The sequence below is a fragment of the Mobula birostris genome, assembly GCF_030028105.1.
Source record: "Mobula birostris isolate sMobBir1 chromosome 11 unlocalized genomic scaffold, sMobBir1.hap1 SUPER_11_unloc_2, whole genome shotgun sequence".
NCBI lineage: Eukaryota > Metazoa > Chordata > Chondrichthyes > Myliobatiformes > Myliobatidae > Mobula > Mobula birostris.
The window spans coordinates 140,113-159,251 of NW_027274038.1; the positions used below are offsets into that span (position 1 = coordinate 140,113).

General features: G+C 57.7%; 6 non-coding genes across 6 annotated transcripts; all 6 read right to left on the reverse strand.

The window, feature by feature from the left end:
- Nucleotides 1–2,666: 2,666 nt before the first annotated feature.
- LOC140192232 (U2 spliceosomal RNA) lies at nucleotides 2,667–2,857 on the reverse strand. The gene has a single exon (XR_011884167.1). It is a non-coding gene; the product is annotated as a U2 spliceosomal RNA (small nuclear RNA).
- A 3,059-nt stretch (nucleotides 2,858–5,916) lies between these two features.
- Nucleotides 5,917–6,107, reverse strand: LOC140192233 (U2 spliceosomal RNA). Its single transcript, XR_011884168.1, has one exon. It is a non-coding gene; the product is annotated as a U2 spliceosomal RNA (small nuclear RNA).
- A 3,079-nt stretch (nucleotides 6,108–9,186) lies between these two features.
- On the reverse strand, nucleotides 9,187–9,377 carry LOC140192234 (U2 spliceosomal RNA). The gene has a single exon (XR_011884169.1). It is a non-coding gene; the product is annotated as a U2 spliceosomal RNA (small nuclear RNA).
- Nucleotides 9,378–12,436: 3,059 nt separating this feature from the next.
- Nucleotides 12,437–12,627, reverse strand: LOC140192235 (U2 spliceosomal RNA). Its single transcript, XR_011884170.1, has one exon. It is a non-coding gene; the product is annotated as a U2 spliceosomal RNA (small nuclear RNA).
- A 3,063-nt stretch (nucleotides 12,628–15,690) lies between these two features.
- On the reverse strand, nucleotides 15,691–15,881 carry LOC140192236 (U2 spliceosomal RNA). Its single transcript, XR_011884171.1, has one exon. It is a non-coding gene; the product is annotated as a U2 spliceosomal RNA (small nuclear RNA).
- Nucleotides 15,882–18,944: 3,063 nt separating this feature from the next.
- LOC140192238 (U2 spliceosomal RNA) lies at nucleotides 18,945–19,135 on the reverse strand. Its single transcript, XR_011884173.1, has one exon. It is a non-coding gene; the product is annotated as a U2 spliceosomal RNA (small nuclear RNA).
- Between the last annotated feature and the right edge of the window lie 4 nt (nucleotides 19,136–19,139).

Below are 19,139 nucleotides of genomic sequence, written 5' to 3' on the forward strand. Positions count from 1 at the left end.
GGTTTGTGGACGTGGCCAAAGTCCGCGGGCAGAAAAGCCTCCTGGCAAGCTTGGGAATAGGAAGATGTCAGCTACAGGTGTGCCTGAGGAGAAACAATGGGTGTGCTCTCCAAGCCGAAGGCTGAAGTGCAGCCATTCACACCTCTGTGCCTTTATTTTGATGTGTGTGGAATTACAATTGTTGAGTGGCTTGAGTTTGTTTCATCTCACAGAAGCTGTAGACTTTGCGTCTGCACAGGCTATCATTGGACACAGTGGTGTCTTCTCCCCTGCTCCCCCACCACCTTTTTTTACCAGGGTGGATGGGGGTGGGTGGGTGTGTGTGTGTGTCTGTCTGTCTCTCTGTGTCTGTCTCTGTCTCTCTCACCCACCGACACAAACACACATGGAATGCTGAGGGATCTGGCAGGGTCGGTCTGTCTCTCTCTCTCACTCACTCAATCTCACACACACACAGAGTCACAGACACACGTGCACACGGGGGTGTGTGGGGGTGGGTGTGTGTGTGTGTTTGTGTGTGTGTGTGTGTCTGTCTCTCTGTGTCTGTCTCTGTCTCTGTCTCTCTCACCCACCGACACAAACACACATGGAATGCTGAGGGATCTGGCAGGGTCTGTCTGTCTCTCTCTCTCACTCACTCAATCTCACACACACACAGAGTCACAGACACACGTGCACACGGGGGTGTGTGGGGGTGGGTGTGTGTGTGTGTTTGTGTGTGTGTGTGTGTCTGTCTCTCTGTGTCTGTCTCTGTCTCTGTCTCTCTCACCCACCGACACAAACACACATGGAATGCTGAGGGATCTGGCAGGGTCTGTCTCTCTCTCTCACTCAATCTCACACACACACAGAGTCACAGACACACGTGCACACGGGGGTGTGTGGAGGTGGGTGGGTGTGTGTGTGTGTGTGTGTGTGTGTCTGTCTGTCTCTCTGTCTCTGTCTCTGTCTCTCTCACCCACCGACACAAACACACATGGAATGCTGAGGGATCTGGCAGGGTCTGTCTCTCTCTCTCTCACTCACTCACTCACTCACTCACTCACTCACTCACTCACTCAATCTCTCTCTCTCACACACACACACACACACACAGAGTCACAGACACACGTGCACACGGAGTGCTGAGGGATCTGCCAAGCTGTACAGAGGGCAGTAAAGGGAGAAGGGCCGAGGCCCTTCATTATGCCTCTGTGCTGACGCCTGAGCAGACTGACTGGTTTTGCAGCGGGGTGGGTGCACGGATGTAGAAACAGGAGGGAGGGCACGGCAGGAGGGAAATGTGTCGCGGGCTGACGGCGGCCCTGTGCCCCACTGCTCTGCAGGTGCGTTTTTGGCCGGCATGGCTCAGTGGTGGAGTGGGTGGGCGCGTGTGCGCGCCGTGGAAGGAAAGGGGTACTGATTATGCCTTGGTTGTGAAACAGGAAACGGATCGGCGAAATGCCTGCCGGAGGGAGGCACAGTGCCGTGCGTGAAGCAGGGGCACGTGGACGGATGTGGCAATTGTGGAGACGTGCGCCAAAGCTGGACGCCGAGTAGGTAGGTGTAAGCATGAGACGTTTGAGTGATCTTGGGGTTTGGGACGTGATTCTGAGCGAGGCTAGAGATGCACTGCACTGCCGATGTATATTGGGGAGGTCTGAGTGGGTGGAGTGGGGGGTTGTGCCTCTGCCTTACCTTGAACGGTGGGCGGGGCTTTGGGCCTGGGGCAGGCAGACGCATCAGAGGAGGCCAGGAGGCCAGGCCAGGCCAGGGCAGGGCAGGTAGGCAGAGTTTTGCTGATGCTATGGCTAGGTGGTGATGCTTGTAGCTGGTCTGTCTGTCTGGGCAGGAGAGCAGCAGTCTTGGCAGTCTGGTGCAGGCGGGGAGGATGCAGGGTGCAGGAGCACCGGGCCCTGTTGTGCCGGCGGCGGCGGCGCCCCGTTGCTCTGTAGCCGGGCTCCATCGGATGCCTCCCTCCCTTCCTTCCTTCCTCCCTCCCGTCCGCGTGCCCTGGCTGCTGGCACACTTGAACGAGCCTGCCTGTCCGACAGGCTGGCTGGCTGCTGGTGAAATTGCAGCAGAGCCAGTGACTCGATATCGTTCGTTCCTTCCTTCCTTCCTTCCTTCCTTCCTTCCTTCCTTCCTTCGCCCGCCCGTCCATCCGTCCGTCCGTCCGTCGCGTCCTCCGTTGGCTTCAAGGAGCAGCTGAGAAGCCTGAGCCTGAGAAGTGGAGCGAGTGTGGCGGGACAGAAAAGGTCTTTCGGCCTGCTCCACTTCACTCTGCTTCTGTGCTTGGTGCAGGCAGCAGCCGAGTGAGCAGGCATCAGAATGAGTGCGCCGGTTGAGCAGTTTGCTTCAGGAATGAATGCCAAGGGGCATCTCTCATGAAGTTGCTGCCTTGCCTGCAGCACCTGATCTGGTTGCAGCCCGGATGTGCACTTGATCTTAGCCAAACGGCCCAGATATGATGCCCGTGCTGTTGTTGAGTTGTCTGCACATTGCGTGAGTGAGTGAGTGAGTGAGCTGTATCGACAGACAGACACAGACACAGGAGAGGTGTAGAGCAAGCAGCTCTCCTCTCTCTCCATGTGCGTGCATGCTTGTCTGTGCTGCTGTGCCGCCGCCGCCGCCTGATGGAGCTTTCGTCGTTTTTCTTTTCTTTGCTACTTTGAAATTCCCCAGAAGGGGAGTGCACCGTTCCCAGAGGCACTGCAATACCGGGTCGATGCGTGGAGTGGACGGAGCAAGCCCCTATTCCATCTCCCTGTTCCAAAAATCAATTTAATATATGGTCCCCAGATAAGGGACGTATCAGATATTAAACTGATAAGAACAGATACTACACTTGATCTTAGCCAAAAGGCCGAGAAGCGATGCAGGCGGCCTCTTGAGTCGGCTACATCCTGCCTAGCCTCTGGTGTTTAGATTGAAGCAGGAGGCCTGGCAAAGACCTTGCTGCCCTGGCCCGCTGGCAGCTCTCCCCTAGGTTGTCTGGGATCGGTGGGTGTGCTGGACAGCTGTTGCCTACCTGGTCCGTCCTGAGTGCAACTTGTCAGAGGCTATGTAAAGCTGCCAGTGATCCACCAATCATCTGGGAGTGGGGCCGTACCTACGGGCGCCTACGTCACTGGCACACTGCCTACGTCAAGGCTGCCGGCTTCCTCGGCTGGCTCCCAGGTCGGTCTCAGAGGCTGGCTCAACTTGCACTGCTCTCCTGGTCGTGGGAGGCTGGTCACGCTGTCCTGTCTGCACAAAAGTCTGCAGGGGGAGTGGGAGCAGGCCGCTCGGCCCTTCAAGGGCGTCCCTGCACTCGGCAAAGAGAGCGCGCCTCTCGGCTTTGCGTGCCCCAGCTGGCTGGCGCATCCAGCTGAACGGTCTCCTTCGGAGGCTCTGCCCTCTCCGGGAGGGAGCGAGCGGATGGGACTGCACCGGGCGACAAAGGCAGAGGCCACGTGCGCCGCTCAAGACCGGTTACGAGGTTTGTGGACGTGGCCAAAGTCCGCGGGCAGAAAAGCCTCCTGGCAAGCTTGGGAATAGGAAGATGTCAGCTACAGGTGTGCCTGAGGAGAAACAATGGGTGTGCTCTCCAAGCCGAAGGCTGAAGTGCAGCCATTCACACCTCTGTGCCTTTATTTTGATGTGTGTGGAATTACAATTGTTGAGTGGCTTGAGTTTGTTTCATCTCACAGAAGCTGTAGACTTTGCGTCTGCACAGGCTATCATTGGACACAGTGGTGTCTTCTCCCCTGCTCCCCCACCACCTTTTTTTACCAGGGTGGATGGGGGTGGGTGGGTGTGTGTGTGTGTCTGTCTGTCTCTCTGTGTCTGTCTCTGTCTCTCTCACCCACCGACACAAACACACATGGAATGCTGAGGGATCTGGCAGGGTCGGTCTGTCTCTCTCTCTCACTCACTCAATCTCACACACACACAGAGTCACAGACACACGTGCACACGGGGGTGTGTGGGGGTGGGTGTGTGTGTGTGTTTGTGTGTGTGTGTGTGTCTGTCTCTCTGTGTCTGTCTCTGTCTCTGTCTCTCTCACCCACCGACACAAACACACATGGAATGCTGAGGGATCTGGCAGGGTCTGTCTCTCTCTCTCACTCAATCTCACACACACACAGAGTCACAGACACACGTGCACACGGGGGTGTGTGGAGGTGGGTGGGGGTGTGTGTGTGTGTGTGTGTGTGTCTGTCTGTCTCTCTGTCTCTGTCTCTGTCTCTCTCACCCACCGACACAAACACACATGGAATGCTGAGGGATCTGGCAGGGTCTGTCTCTCTCTCTCTCACTCACTCACTCACTCACTCACTCACTCACTCAATCTCTCTCTCTCACACACACACACACACACACAGAGTCACAGACACACGTGCACACGGAGTGCTGAGGGATCTGCCAAGCTGTACAGAGGGCAGTAAAGGGAGAAGGGCCGAGGCCCTTCATTATGCCTCTGTGCTGACGCCTGAGCAGACTGACTGGTTTTGCAGCGGGGTGGGTGCACGGATGTAGAAACAGGAGGGAGGGCACGGCAGGAGGGAAATGTGTCGCGGGCTGACGGCGGCCCTGTGCCCCACTGCTCTGCAGGTGCGTTTTTGGCCGGCATGGCTCAGTGGTGGAGTGGGTGGGCGCGTGTGCGCGCCGTGGAAGGAAAGGGGTACTGATTATGCCTTGGTTGTGAAACAGGAAACGGATCGGCGAAATGCCTGCCGGAGGGAGGCACAGTGCCGTGCGTGAAGCAGGGGCACGTGGACGGATGTGGCAATTGTGGAGACGTGCGCCAAAGCTGGACGCCGAGTAGGTAGGTGTAAGCATGAGACGTTTGAGTGATCTTGGGGTTTGGGACGTGATTCTGAGCGAGGCTAGAGATGCACTGCACTGCCGATGTATATTGGGGAGGTCTGAGTGGGTGGAGTGGGGGGTTGTGCCTCTGCCTTACCTTGAACGGTGGGCGGGGCTTTGGGCCTGGGGCAGGCAGACGCATCAGAGGAGGCCAGGAGGCCAGGCCAGGCCAGGGCAGGGCAGGTAGGCAGAGTTTTGCTGATGCTATGGCTAGGTGGTGATGCTTGTAGCTGGTCTGTCTGTCTGGGCAGGAGAGCAGCAGTCTTGGCAGTCTGGTGCAGGCGGGGAGGATGCAGGGTGCAGGAGCACCGGGCCCTGTTGTGCCGGCGGCGGCGGCGCCCCGTTGCTCTGTAGCCGGGCTCCATCGGATGCCTCCCTCCCTTCCTTCCTTCCTCCCTCCCGTCCGCGTGCCCTGGCTGCTGGCACACTTGAACGAGCCTGCCTGTCCGACAGGCTGGCTGGCTGCTGGTGAAATTGCAGCAGAGCCAGTGACTCGATATCGTTCGTTCCTTCCTTCCTTCCTTCCTTCCTTCCTTCCTTCCTTCCTTCGCCCGCCCGTCCATCCGTCCGTCCGTCCGTCGCGTCCTCCGTTGGCTTCAAGGAGCAGCTGAGAAGCCTGAGCCTGAGAAGTGGAGCGAGTGTGGCGGGACAGAAAAGGTCTTTCGGCCTGCTCCACTTCACTCTGCTTCTGTGCTTGGTGCAGGCAGCAGCCGAGTGAGCAGGCATCAGAATGAGTGCGCCGGTTGAGCAGTTTGCTTCAGGAATGAATGCCAAGGGGCATCTCTCATGAAGTTGCTGCCTTGCCTGCAGCACCTGATCTGGTTGCAGCCCGGATGTGCACTTGATCTTAGCCAAACGGCCCAGATATGATGCCCGTGCTGTTGTTGAGTTGTCTGCACATTGCGTGAGTGAGTGAGTGAGTGAGCTGTATCGACAGACAGACACAGACACAGGAGAGGTGTAGAGCAAGCAGCTCTCCTCTCTCTCCATGTGCGTGCATGCTTGTCTGTGCTGCTGTGCCGCCGCCGCCGCCTGATGGAGCTTTCGTCGTTTTTCTTTTCTTTGCTACTTTGAAATTCCCCAGAAGGGGAGTGCACCGTTCCCAGAGGCACTGCAATACCGGGTCGATGCGTGGAGTGGACGGAGCAAGCCCCTATTCCATCTCCCTGTTCCAAAAATCAATTTAATATATGGTCCCCAGATAAGGGACGTATCAGATATTAAACTGATAAGAACAGATACTACACTTGATCTTAGCCAAAAGGCCGAGAAGCGATGCAGGCGGCCTCTTGAGTCGGCTACATCCTGCCTAGCCTCTGGTGTTTAGATTGAAGCAGGAGGCCTGGCAAAGACCTTGCTGCCCTGGCCCGCTGGCAGCTCTCCCCTAGGTTGTCTGGGATCGGTGGGTGTGCTGGACAGCTGTTGCCTACCTGGTCCGTCCTGAGTGCAACTTGTCAGAGGCTATGTAAAGCTGCCAGTGATCCACCAATCATCTGGGAGTGGGGCCGTACCTACGGGCGCCTACGTCACTGGCACACTGCCTACGTCAAGGCTGCCGGCTTCCTCGGCTGGCTCCCAGGTCGGTCTCAGAGGCTGGCTCAACTTGCACTGCTCTCCTGGTCGTGGGAGGCTGGTCACGCTGTCCTGTCTGCACAAAAGTCTGCAGGGGGAGTGGGAGCAGGCCGCTCGGCCCTTCAAGGGCGTCCCTGCACTCGGCAAAGAGAGCGCGCCTCTCGGCTTTGCGTGCCCCAGCTGGCTGGCGCATCCAGCTGAACGGTCTCCTTCGGAGGCTCTGCCCTCTCCGGGAGGGAGCGAGCGGATGGGACTGCACCGGGCGACAAAGGCAGAGGCCACGTGCGCCGCTCAAGACCGGTTACGAGGTTTGTGGACGTGGCCAAAGTCCGCGGGCAGAAAAGCCTCCTGGCAAGCTTGGGAATAGGAAGATGTCAGCTACAGGTGTGCCTGAGGAGAAACAATGGGTGTGCTCTCCAAGCCGAAGGCTGAAGTGCAGCCATTCACACCTCTGTGCCTTTATTTTGATGTGTGTGGAATTACAATTGTTGAGTGGCTTGAGTTTGTTTCATCTCACAGAAGCTGTAGACTTTGCGTCTGCACAGGCTATCATTGGACACAGTGGTGTCTTCTCCCCTGCTCCCCCACCACCTTTTTTTACCAGGGTGGATGGGGGTGGGTGGGTGTGTGTGTGTGTCTGTCTGTCTCTCTGTGTCTGTCTCTGTCTCTCTCACCCACCGACACAAACACACATGGAATGCTGAGGGATCTGGCAGGGTCGGTCTGTCTCTCTCTCTCACTCACTCAATCTCACACACACACAGAGTCACAGACACACGTGCACACGGGGGTGTGTGGGGGTGGGTGTGTGTGTGTGTTTGTGTGTGTGTGTGTGTCTGTCTCTCTGTGTCTGTCTCTGTCTCTGTCTCTCTCACCCACCGACACAAACACACATGGAATGCTGAGGGATCTGGCAGGGTCTGTCTCTCTCTCTCACTCAATCTCACACACACACAGAGTCACAGACACACGTGCACACGGGGGTGTGTGGAGGTGGGTGGGTGTGTGTGTGTGTGTGTGTGTGTGTCTGTCTGTCTCTCTGTCTCTGTCTCTGTCTCTCTCACCCACCGACACAAACACACATGGAATGCTGAGGGATCTGGCAGGGTCTGTCTCTCTCTCTCTCACTCACTCACTCACTCACTCACTCACTCACTCACTCACTCACTCACTCACTCAATCTCTCTCTCTCACACACACACACACACACACAGAGTCACAGACACACGTGCACACGGAGTGCTGAGGGATCTGCCAAGCTGTACAGAGGGCAGTAAAGGGAGAAGGGCCGAGGCCCTTCATTATGCCTCTGTGCTGACGCCTGAGCAGACTGACTGGTTTTGCAGCGGGGTGGGTGCACGGATGTAGAAACAGGAGGGAGGGCACGGCAGGAGGGAAATGTGTCGCGGGCTGACGGCGGCCCTGTGCCCCACTGCTCTGCAGGTGCGTTTTTGGCCGGCATGGCTCAGTGGTGGAGTGGGTGGGCGCGTGTGCGCGCCGTGGAAGGAAAGGGGTACTGATTATGCCTTGGTTGTGAAACAGGAAACGGATCGGCGAAATGCCTGCCGGAGGGAGGCACAGTGCCGTGCGTGAAGCAGGGGCACGTGGACGGATGTGGCAATTGTGGAGACGTGCGCCAAAGCTGGACGCCGAGTAGGTAGGTGTAAGCATGAGACGTTTGAGTGATCTTGGGGTTTGGGACGTGATTCTGAGCGAGGCTAGAGATGCACTGCACTGCCGATGTATATTGGGGAGGTCTGAGTGGGTGGAGTGGGGGGTTGTGCCTCTGCCTTACCTTGAACGGTGGGCGGGGCTTTGGGCCTGGGGCAGGCAGACGCATCAGAGGAGGCCAGGAGGCCAGGCCAGGCCAGGGCAGGGCAGGTAGGCAGAGTTTTGCTGATGCTATGGCTAGGTGGTGATGCTTGTAGCTGGTCTGTCTGTCTGGGCAGGAGAGCAGCAGTCTTGGCAGTCTGGTGCAGGCGGGGAGGATGCAGGGTGCAGGAGCACCGGGCCCTGTTGTGCCGGCGGCGGCGGCGCCCCGTTGCTCTGTAGCCGGGCTCCATCGGATGCCTCCCTCCCTTCCTTCCTTCCTCCCTCCCGTCCGCGTGCCCTGGCTGCTGGCACACTTGAACGAGCCTGCCTGTCCGACAGGCTGGCTGGCTGCTGGTGAAATTGCAGCAGAGCCAGTGACTCGATATCGTTCGTTCCTTCCTTCCTTCCTTCCTTCCTTCCTTCCTTCCTTCCTTCGCCCGCCCGTCCATCCGTCCGTCCGTCCGTCGCGTCCTCCGTTGGCTTCAAGGAGCAGCTGAGAAGCCTGAGCCTGAGAAGTGGAGCGAGTGTGGCGGGACAGAAAAGGTCTTTCGGCCTGCTCCACTTCACTCTGCTTCTGTGCTTGGTGCAGGCAGCAGCCGAGTGAGCAGGCATCAGAATGAGTGCGCCGGTTGAGCAGTTTGCTTCAGGAATGAATGCCAAGGGGCATCTCTCATGAAGTTGCTGCCTTGCCTGCAGCACCTGATCTGGTTGCAGCCCGGATGTGCACTTGATCTTAGCCAAACGGCCCAGATATGATGCCCGTGCTGTTGTTGAGTTGTCTGCACATTGCGTGAGTGAGTGAGTGAGTGAGCTGTATCGACAGACAGACACAGACACAGGAGAGGTGTAGAGCAAGCAGCTCTCCTCTCTCTCCATGTGCGTGCATGCTTGTCTGTGCTGCTGTGCCGCCGCCGCCGCCTGATGGAGCTTTCGTCGTTTTTCTTTTCTTTGCTACTTTGAAATTCCCCAGAAGGGGAGTGCACCGTTCCCAGAGGCACTGCAATACCGGGTCGATGCGTGGAGTGGACGGAGCAAGCCCCTATTCCATCTCCCTGTTCCAAAAATCAATTTAATATATGGTCCCCAGATAAGGGACGTATCAGATATTAAACTGATAAGAACAGATACTACACTTGATCTTAGCCAAAAGGCCGAGAAGCGATGCAGGCGGCCTCTTGAGTCGGCTACATCCTGCCTAGCCTCTGGTGTTTAGATTGAAGCAGGAGGCCTGGCAAAGACCTTGCTGCCCTGGCCCGCTGGCAGCTCTCCCCTAGGTTGTCTGGGATCGGTGGGTGTGCTGGACAGCTGTTGCCTACCTGGTCCGTCCTGAGTGCAACTTGTCAGAGGCTATGTAAAGCTGCCAGTGATCCACCAATCATCTGGGAGTGGGGCCGTACCTACGGGCGCCTACGTCACTGGCACACTGCCTACGTCAAGGCTGCCGGCTTCCTCGGCTGGCTCCCAGGTCGGTCTCAGAGGCTGGCTCAACTTGCACTGCTCTCCTGGTCGTGGGAGGCTGGTCACGCTGTCCTGTCTGCACAAAAGTCTGCAGGGGGAGTGGGAGCAGGCCGCTCGGCCCTTCAAGGGCGTCCCTGCACTCGGCAAAGAGAGCGCGCCTCTCGGCTTTGCGTGCCCCAGCTGGCTGGCGCATCCAGCTGAACGGTCTCCTTCGGAGGCTCTGCCCTCTCCGGGAGGGAGCGAGCGGATGGGACTGCACCGGGCGACAAAGGCAGAGGCCACGTGCGCCGCTCAAGACCGGTTACGAGGTTTGTGGACGTGGCCAAAGTCCGCGGGCAGAAAAGCCTCCTGGCAAGCTTGGGAATAGGAAGATGTCAGCTACAGGTGTGCCTGAGGAGAAACAATGGGTGTGCTCTCCAAGCCGAAGGCTGAAGTGCAGCCATTCACACCTCTGTGCCTTTATTTTGATGTGTGTGGAATTACAATTGTTGAGTGGCTTGAGTTTGTTTCATCTCACAGAAGCTGTAGACTTTGCGTCTGCACAGGCTATCATTGGACACAGTGGTGTCTTCTCCCCTGCTCCCCCACCACCTTTTTTTACCAGGGTGGATGGGGGTGGGTGGGTGTGTGTGTGTGTCTGTCTGTCTCTCTGTGTCTGTCTCTGTCTCTCTCACCCACCGACACAAACACACATGGAATGCTGAGGGATCTGGCAGGGTCGGTCTGTCTCTCTCTCTCACTCACTCAATCTCACACACACACAGAGTCACAGACACACGTGCACACGGGGGTGTGTGGGGGTGGGTGTGTGTGTGTGTTTGTGTGTGTGTGTGTGTCTGTCTCTCTGTGTCTGTCTCTGTCTCTGTCTCTCTCACCCACCGACACAAACACACATGGAATGCTGAGGGATCTGGCAGGGTCTGTCTCTCTCTCTCACTCAATCTCACACACACACAGAGTCACAGACACACGTGCACACGGGGGTGTGTGGAGGTGGGTGGGGGTGTGTGTGTGTGTGTGTGTGTGTCTGTCTGTCTCTCTGTCTCTGTCTCTGTCTCTCTCACCCACCGACACAAACACACATGGAATGCTGAGGGATCTGGCAGGGTCTGTCTCTCTCTCTCTCACTCACTCACTCACTCACTCACTCACTCACTCAATCTCTCTCTCTCACACACACACACACACACACAGAGTCACAGACACACGTGCACACGGAGTGCTGAGGGATCTGCCAAGCTGTACAGAGGGCAGTAAAGGGAGAAGGGCCGAGGCCCTTCATTATGCCTCTGTGCTGACGCCTGAGCAGACTGACTGGTTTTGCAGCGGGGTGGGTGCACGGATGTAGAAACAGGAGGGAGGGCACGGCAGGAGGGAAATGTGTCGCGGGCTGACGGCGGCCCTGTGCCCCACTGCTCTGCAGGTGCGTTTTTGGCCGGCATGGCTCAGTGGTGGAGTGGGTGGGCGCGTGTGCGCGCCGTGGAAGGAAAGGGGTACTGATTATGCCTTGGTTGTGAAACAGGAAACGGATCGGCGAAATGCCTGCCGGAGGGAGGCACAGTGCCGTGCGTGAAGCAGGGGCACGTGGACGGATGTGGCAATTGTGGAGACGTGCGCCAAAGCTGGACGCCGAGTAGGTAGGTGTAAGCATGAGACGTTTGAGTGATCTTGGGGTTTGGGACGTGATTCTGAGCGAGGCTAGAGATGCACTGCACTGCCGATGTATATTGGGGAGGTCTGAGTGGGTGGAGTGGGGGGTTGTGCCTCTGCCTTACCTTGAACGGTGGGCGGGGCTTTGGGCCTGGGGCAGGCAGACGCATCAGAGGAGGCCAGGAGGCCAGGCCAGGCCAGGGCAGGGCAGGTAGGCAGAGTTTTGCTGATGCTATGGCTAGGTGGTGATGCTTGTAGCTGGTCTGTCTGTCTGGGCAGGAGAGCAGCAGTCTTGGCAGTCTGGTGCAGGCGGGGAGGATGCAGGGTGCAGGAGCACCGGGCCCTGTTGTGCCGGCGGCGGCGGCGCCCCGTTGCTCTGTAGCCGGGCTCCATCGGATGCCTCCCTCCCTTCCTTCCTTCCTCCCTCCCGTCCGCGTGCCCTGGCTGCTGGCACACTTGAACGAGCCTGCCTGTCCGACAGGCTGGCTGGCTGCTGGTGAAATTGCAGCAGAGCCAGTGACTCGATATCGTTCGTTCCTTCCTTCCTTCCTTCCTTCCTTCCTTCCTTCCTTCCTTCGCCCGCCCGTCCATCCGTCCGTCCGTCCGTCGCGTCCTCCGTTGGCTTCAAGGAGCAGCTGAGAAGCCTGAGCCTGAGAAGTGGAGCGAGTGTGGCGGGACAGAAAAGGTCTTTCGGCCTGCTCCACTTCACTCTGCTTCTGTGCTTGGTGCAGGCAGCAGCCGAGTGAGCAGGCATCAGAATGAGTGCGCCGGTTGAGCAGTTTGCTTCAGGAATGAATGCCAAGGGGCATCTCTCATGAAGTTGCTGCCTTGCCTGCAGCACCTGATCTGGTTGCAGCCCGGATGTGCACTTGATCTTAGCCAAACGGCCCAGATATGATGCCCGTGCTGTTGTTGAGTTGTCTGCACATTGCGTGAGTGAGTGAGTGAGTGAGCTGTATCGACAGACAGACACAGACACAGGAGAGGTGTAGAGCAAGCAGCTCTCCTCTCTCTCCATGTGCGTGCATGCTTGTCTGTGCTGCTGTGCCGCCGCCGCCGCCTGATGGAGCTTTCGTCGTTTTTCTTTTCTTTGCTACTTTGAAATTCCCCAGAAGGGGAGTGCACCGTTCCCAGAGGCACTGCAATACCGGGTCGATGCGTGGAGTGGACGGAGCAAGCCCCTATTCCATCTCCCTGTTCCAAAAATCAATTTAATATATGGTCCCCAGATAAGGGACGTATCAGATATTAAACTGATAAGAACAGATACTACACTTGATCTTAGCCAAAAGGCCGAGAAGCGATGCAGGCGGCCTCTTGAGTCGGCTACATCCTGCCTAGCCTCTGGTGTTTAGATTGAAGCAGGAGGCCTGGCAAAGACCTTGCTGCCCTGGCCCGCTGGCAGCTCTCCCCTAGGTTGTCTGGGATCGGTGGGTGTGCTGGACAGCTGTTGCCTACCTGGTCCGTCCTGAGTGCAACTTGTCAGAGGCTATGTAAAGCTGCCAGTGATCCACCAATCATCTGGGAGTGGGGCCGTACCTACGGGCGCCTACGTCACTGGCACACTGCCTACGTCAAGGCTGCCGGCTTCCTCGGCTGGCTCCCAGGTCGGTCTCAGAGGCTGGCTCAACTTGCACTGCTCTCCTGGTCGTGGGAGGCTGGTCACGCTGTCCTGTCTGCACAAAAGTCTGCAGGGGGAGTGGGAGCAGGCCGCTCGGCCCTTCAAGGGCGTCCCTGCACTCGGCAAAGAGAGCGCGCCTCTCGGCTTTGCGTGCCCCAGCTGGCTGGCGCATCCAGCTGAACGGTCTCCTTCGGAGGCTCTGCCCTCTCCGGGAGGGAGCGAGCGGATGGGACTGCACCGGGCGACAAAGGCAGAGGCCACGTGCGCCGCTCAAGACCGGTTACGAGGTTTGTGGACGTGGCCAAAGTCCGCGGGCAGAAAAGCCTCCTGGCAAGCTTGGGAATAGGAAGATGTCAGCTACAGGTGTGCCTGAGGAGAAACAATGGGTGTGCTCTCCAAGCCGAAGGCTGAAGTGCAGCCATTCACACCTCTGTGCCTTTATTTTGATGTGTGTGGAATTACAATTGTTGAGTGGCTTGAGTTTGTTTCATCTCACAGAAGCTGTAGACTTTGCGTCTGCACAGGCTATCATTGGACACAGTGGTGTCTTCTCCCCTGCTCCCCCACCACCTTTTTTTACCAGGGTGGATGGGGGTGGGTGGGTGTGTGTGTGTGTCTGTCTGTCTCTCTGTGTCTGTCTCTGTCTCTCTCACCCACCGACACAAACACACATGGAATGCTGAGGGATCTGGCAGGGTCGGTCTGTCTCTCTCTCTCACTCACTCAATCTCACACACACACAGAGTCACAGACACACGTGCACACGGGGGTGTGTGGGGGTGGGTGTGTGTGTGTGTTTGTGTGTGTGTGTGTGTCTGTCTCTCTGTGTCTGTCTCTGTCTCTGTCTCTCTCACCCACCGACACAAACACACATGGAATGCTGAGGGATCTGGCAGGGTCTGTCTCTCTCTCTCACTCAATCTCACACACACACAGAGTCACAGACACACGTGCACACGGGGGTGTGTGGAGGTGGGTGGGTGTGTGTGTGTGTGTGTGTGTGTGTCTGTCTGTCTCTCTGTCTCTGTCTCTGTCTCTCTCACCCACCGACACAAACACACATGGAATGCTGAGGGATCTGGCAGGGTCTGTCTCTCTCTCTCTCACTCACTCACTCACTCACTCACTCACTCACTCACTCAATCTCTCTCTCTCACACACACACACACACACACAGAGTCACAGACACACGTGCACACGGAGTGCTGAGGGATCTGCCAAGCTGTACAGAGGGCAGTAAAGGGAGAAGGGCCGAGGCCCTTCATTATGCCTCTGTGCTGACGCCTGAGCAGACTGACTGGTTTTGCAGCGGGGTGGGTGCACGGATGTAGAAACAGGAGGGAGGGCACGGCAGGAGGGAAATGTGTCGCGGGCTGACGGCGGCCCTGTGCCCCACTGCTCTGCAGGTGCGTTTTTGGCCGGCATGGCTCAGTGGTGGAGTGGGTGGGCGCGTGTGCGCGCCGTGGAAGGAAAGGGGTACTGATTATGCCTTGGTTGTGAAACAGGAAACGGATCGGCGAAATGCCTGCCGGAGGGAGGCACAGTGCCGTGCGTGAAGCAGGGGCACGTGGACGGATGTGGCAATTGTGGAGACGTGCGCCAAAGCTGGACGCCGAGTAGGTAGGTGTAAGCATGAGACGTTTGAGTGATCTTGGGGTTTGGGACGTGATTCTGAGCGAGGCTAGAGATGCACTGCACTGCCGATGTATATTGGGGAGGTCTGAGTGGGTGGAGTGGGGGGTTGTGCCTCTGCCTTACCTTGAACGGTGGGCGGGGCTTTGGGCCTGGGGCAGGCAGACGCATCAGAGGAGGCCAGGAGGCCAGGCCAGGCCAGGGCAGGGCAGGTAGGCAGAGTTTTGCTGATGCTATGGCTAGGTGGTGATGCTTGTAGCTGGTCTGTCTGTCTGGGCAGGAGAGCAGCAGTCTTGGCAGTCTGGTGCAGGCGGGGAGGATGCAGGGTGCAGGAGCACCGGGCCCTGTTGTGCCGGCGGCGGCGGCGCCCCGTTGCTCTGTAGCCGGGCTCCATCGGATGCCTCCCTCCCTTCCTTCCTTCCTCCCTCCCGTCCGCGTGCCCTGGCTGCTGGCACACTTGAACGAGCCTGCCTGTCCGACAGGCTGGCTGGCTGCTGGTGAAATTGCAGCAGAGCCAGTGACTCGATATCGTTCGTTCCTTCCTTCCTTCCTTCCTTCCTTCCTTCCTTCCTTCCTTCGCCCGCCCGTCCATCCGTCCGTCCGTCCGTCGCGTCCTCCGTTGGCTTCAAGGAGCAGCTGAGAAGCCTGAGCCTGAGAAGTGGAGCGAGTGTGGCGGGACAGAAAAGGTCTTTCGGCCTGCTCCACTTCACTCTGCTTCTGTGCTTGGTGCAGGCAGCAGCCGAGTGAGCAGGCATCAGAATGAGTGCGCCGGTTGAGCAGTTTGCTTCAGGAATGAATGCCAAGGGGCATCTCTCATGAAGTTGCTGCCTTGCCTGCAGCACCTGATCTGGTTGCAGCCCGGATGTGCACTTGATCTTAGCCAAACGGCCCAGATATGATGCCCGTGCTGTTGTTGAGTTGTCTGCACATTGCGTGAGTGAGTGAGTGAGTGAGCTGTATCGACAGACAGACACAGACACAGGAGAGGTGTAGAGCAAGCAGCTCTCCTCTCTCTCCATGTGCGTGCATGCTTGTCTGTGCTGCTGTGCCGCCGCCGCCGCCTGATGGAGCTTTCGTCGTTTTTCTTTTCTTTGCTACTTTGAAATTCCCCAGAAGGGGAGTGCACCGTTCCCAGAGGCACTGCAATACCGGGTCGATGCGTGGAGTGGACGGAGCAAGCCCCTATTCCATCTCCCTGTTCCAAAAATCAATTTAATATATGGTCCCCAGATAAGGGACGTATCAGATATTAAACTGATAAGAACAGATACTACACTTGATCTTAGCCAAAAGGCCGAGAAGCGATGCAGGCGGCCTCTTGAGTCGGCTACATCCTGCCTAGCCTCTGGTGTTTAGATTGAAGCAGGAGGCCTGGCAAAGACCTTGCTGCCCTGGCCCGCTGGCAGCTCTCCCCTAGGTTGTCTGGGATCGGTGGGTGTGCTGGACAGCTGTTGCCTACCTGGTCCGTCCTGAGTGCAACTTGTCAGAGGCTATGTAAAGCTGCCAGTGATCCACCAATCATCTGGGAGTGGGGCCGTACCTACGGGCGCCTACGTCACTGGCACACTGCCTACGTCAAGGCTGCCGGCTTCCTCGGCTGGCTCCCAGGTCGGTCTCAGAGGCTGGCTCAACTTGCACTGCTCTCCTGGTCGTGGGAGGCTGGTCACGCTGTCCTGTCTGCACAAAAGTCTGCAGGGGGAGTGGGAGCAGGCCGCTCGGCCCTTCAAGGGCGTCCCTGCACTCGGCAAAGAGAGCGCGCCTCTCGGCTTTGCGTGCCCCAGCTGGCTGGCGCATCCAGCTGAACGGTCTCCTTCGGAGGCTCTGCCCTCTCCGGGAGGGAGCGAGCGGATGGGACTGCACCGGGCGACAAAGGCAGAGGCCACGTGCGCCGCTCAAGACCGGTTACGAGGTTTGTGGACGTGGCCAAAGTCCGCGGGCAGAAAAGCCTCCTGGCAAGCTTGGGAATAGGAAGATGTCAGCTACAGGTGTGCCTGAGGAGAAACAATGGGTGTGCTCTCCAAGCCGAAGGCTGAAGTGCAGCCATTCACACCTCTGTGCCTTTATTTTGATGTGTGTGGAATTACAATTGTTGAGTGGCTTGAGTTTGTTTCATCTCACAGAAGCTGTAGACTTTGCGTCTGCACAGGCTATCATTGGACACAGTGGTGTCTTCTCCCCTGCTCCCCCACCACCTTTTTTTACCAGGGTGGATGGGGGTGGGTGGGTGTGTGTGTGTGTCTGTCTGTCTCTCTGTGTCTGTCTCTGTCTCTCTCACCCACCGACACAAACACACATGGAATGCTGAGGGATCTGGCAGGGTCGGTCTGTCTCTCTCTCTCACTCACTCAATCTCACACACACACAGAGTCACAGACACACGTGCACACGGGGGTGTGTGGGGGTGGGTGTGTGTGTGTGTTTGTGTGTGTGTGTGTGTCTGTCTCTCTGTGTCTGTCTCTGTCTCTGTCTCTCTCACCCACCGACACAAACACACATGGAATGCTGAGGGATCTGGCAGGGTCTGTCTCTCTCTCTCACTCAATCTCACACACACACAGAGTCACAGACACACGTGCACACGGGGGTGTGTGGAGGTGGGTGGGTGTGTGTGTGTGTGTGTGTGTGTGTCTGTCTGTCTCTCTGTCTCTGTCTCTGTCTCTCTCACCCACCGACACAAACACACATGGAATGCTGAGGGATCTGGCAGGGTCTGTCTCTCTCTCTCTCACTCACTCACTCACTCACTCACTCACTCACTCACTCAATCTCTCTCTCTCACACACACACACACACACACAGAGTCACAGACACACGTGCACACGGAGTGCTGAGGGATCTGCCAAGCTGTACAGAGGGCAGTAAAGGGAGAAGGGCCGAGGCCCTTCATTATGCCTCTGTGCTGACGCCTGAGCAGACTGACTGGTTTTGCAGCGGGGTGGGTGCACGGATGTAGAAACAGGAGGGAGGGCACGGCAGGAGGGAAATGTGTCGCGGGCTGACGGCGGCCCTGTGCCCCACTGCTCTGCAGGTGCGTTTTTGGCCGGCATGGCTCAGTGGTGGAGTGGGTGGGCGCGTGTGCGCGCCGTGGAAGGAAAGGGGTACTGATTATGCCTTGGTTGTGAAACAGGAAACGGATCGGCGAAATGCCTGCCGGAGGGAGGCACAGTGCCGTGCGTGAAGCAGGGGCACGTGGACGGATGTGGCAATTGTGGAGACGTGCGCCAAAGCTGGACGCCGAGTAGGTAGGTGTAAGCATGAGACGTTTGAGTGATCTTGGGGTTTGGGACGTGATTCTGAGCGAGGCTAGAGATGCACTGCACTGCCGATGTATATTGGGGAGGTCTGAGTGGGTGGAGTGGGGGGTTGTGCCTCTGCCTTACCTTGAACGGTGGGCGGGGCTTTGGGCCTGGGGCAGGCAGACGCATCAGAGGAGGCCAGGAGGCCAGGCCAGGCCAGGGCAGGGCAGGTAGGCAGAGTTTTGCTGATGCTATGGCTAGGTGGTGATGCTTGTAGCTGGTCTGTCTGTCTGGGCAGGAGAGCAGCAGTCTTGGCAGTCTGGTGCAGGCGGGGAGGATGCAGGGTGCAGGAGCACCGGGCCCTGTTGTGCCGGCGGCGGCGGCGCCCCGTTGCTCTGTAGCCGGGCTCCATCGGATGCCTCCCTCCCTTCCTTCCTTCCTCCCTCCCGTCCGCGTGCCCTGGCTGCTGGCACACTTGAACGAGCCTGCCTGTCCGACAGGCTGGCTGGCTGCTGGTGAAATTGCAGCAGAGCCAGTGACTCGATATCGTTCGTTCCTTCCTTCCTTCCTTCCTTCCTTCCTTCCTTCCTTCCTTCGCCCGCCCGTCCATCCGTCCGTCCGTCCGTCGCGTCCTCCGTTGGCTTCAAGGAGCAGCTGAGAAGCCTGAGCCTGAGAAGTGGAGCGAGTGTGGCGGGACAGAAAAGGTCTTTCGGCCTGCTCCACTTCACTCTGCTTCTGTGCTTGGTGCAGGCAGCAGCCGAGTGAGCAGGCATCAGAATGAGTGCGCCGGTTGAGCAGTTTGCTTCAGGAATGAATGCCAAGGGGCATCTCTCATGAAGTTGCTGCCTTGCCTGCAGCACCTGATCTGGTTGCAGCCCGGATGTGCACTTGATCTTAGCCAAACGGCCCAGATATGATGCCCGTGCTGTTGTTGAGTTGTCTGCACATTGCGTGAGTGAGTGAGTGAGTGAGCTGTATCGACAGACAGACACAGACACAGGAGAGGTGTAGAGCAAGCAGCTCTCCTCTCTCTCCATGTGCGTGCATGCTTGTCTGTGCTGCTGTGCCGCCGCCGCCGCCTGATGGAGCTTTCGTCGTTTTTCTTTTCTTTGCTACTTTGAAATTCCCCAGAAGGGGAGTGCACCGTTCCCAGAGGCACTGCAATACCGGGTCGATGCGTGGAGTGGACGGAGCAAGCCCCTATTCCATCTCCCTGTTCCAAAAATCAATTTAATATATGGTCCCCAGATAAGGGACGTATCAGATATTAAACTGATAAGAACAGATACTACACTTGATCTTAGCCAAAAGGCCGAGAAGCGATGCAG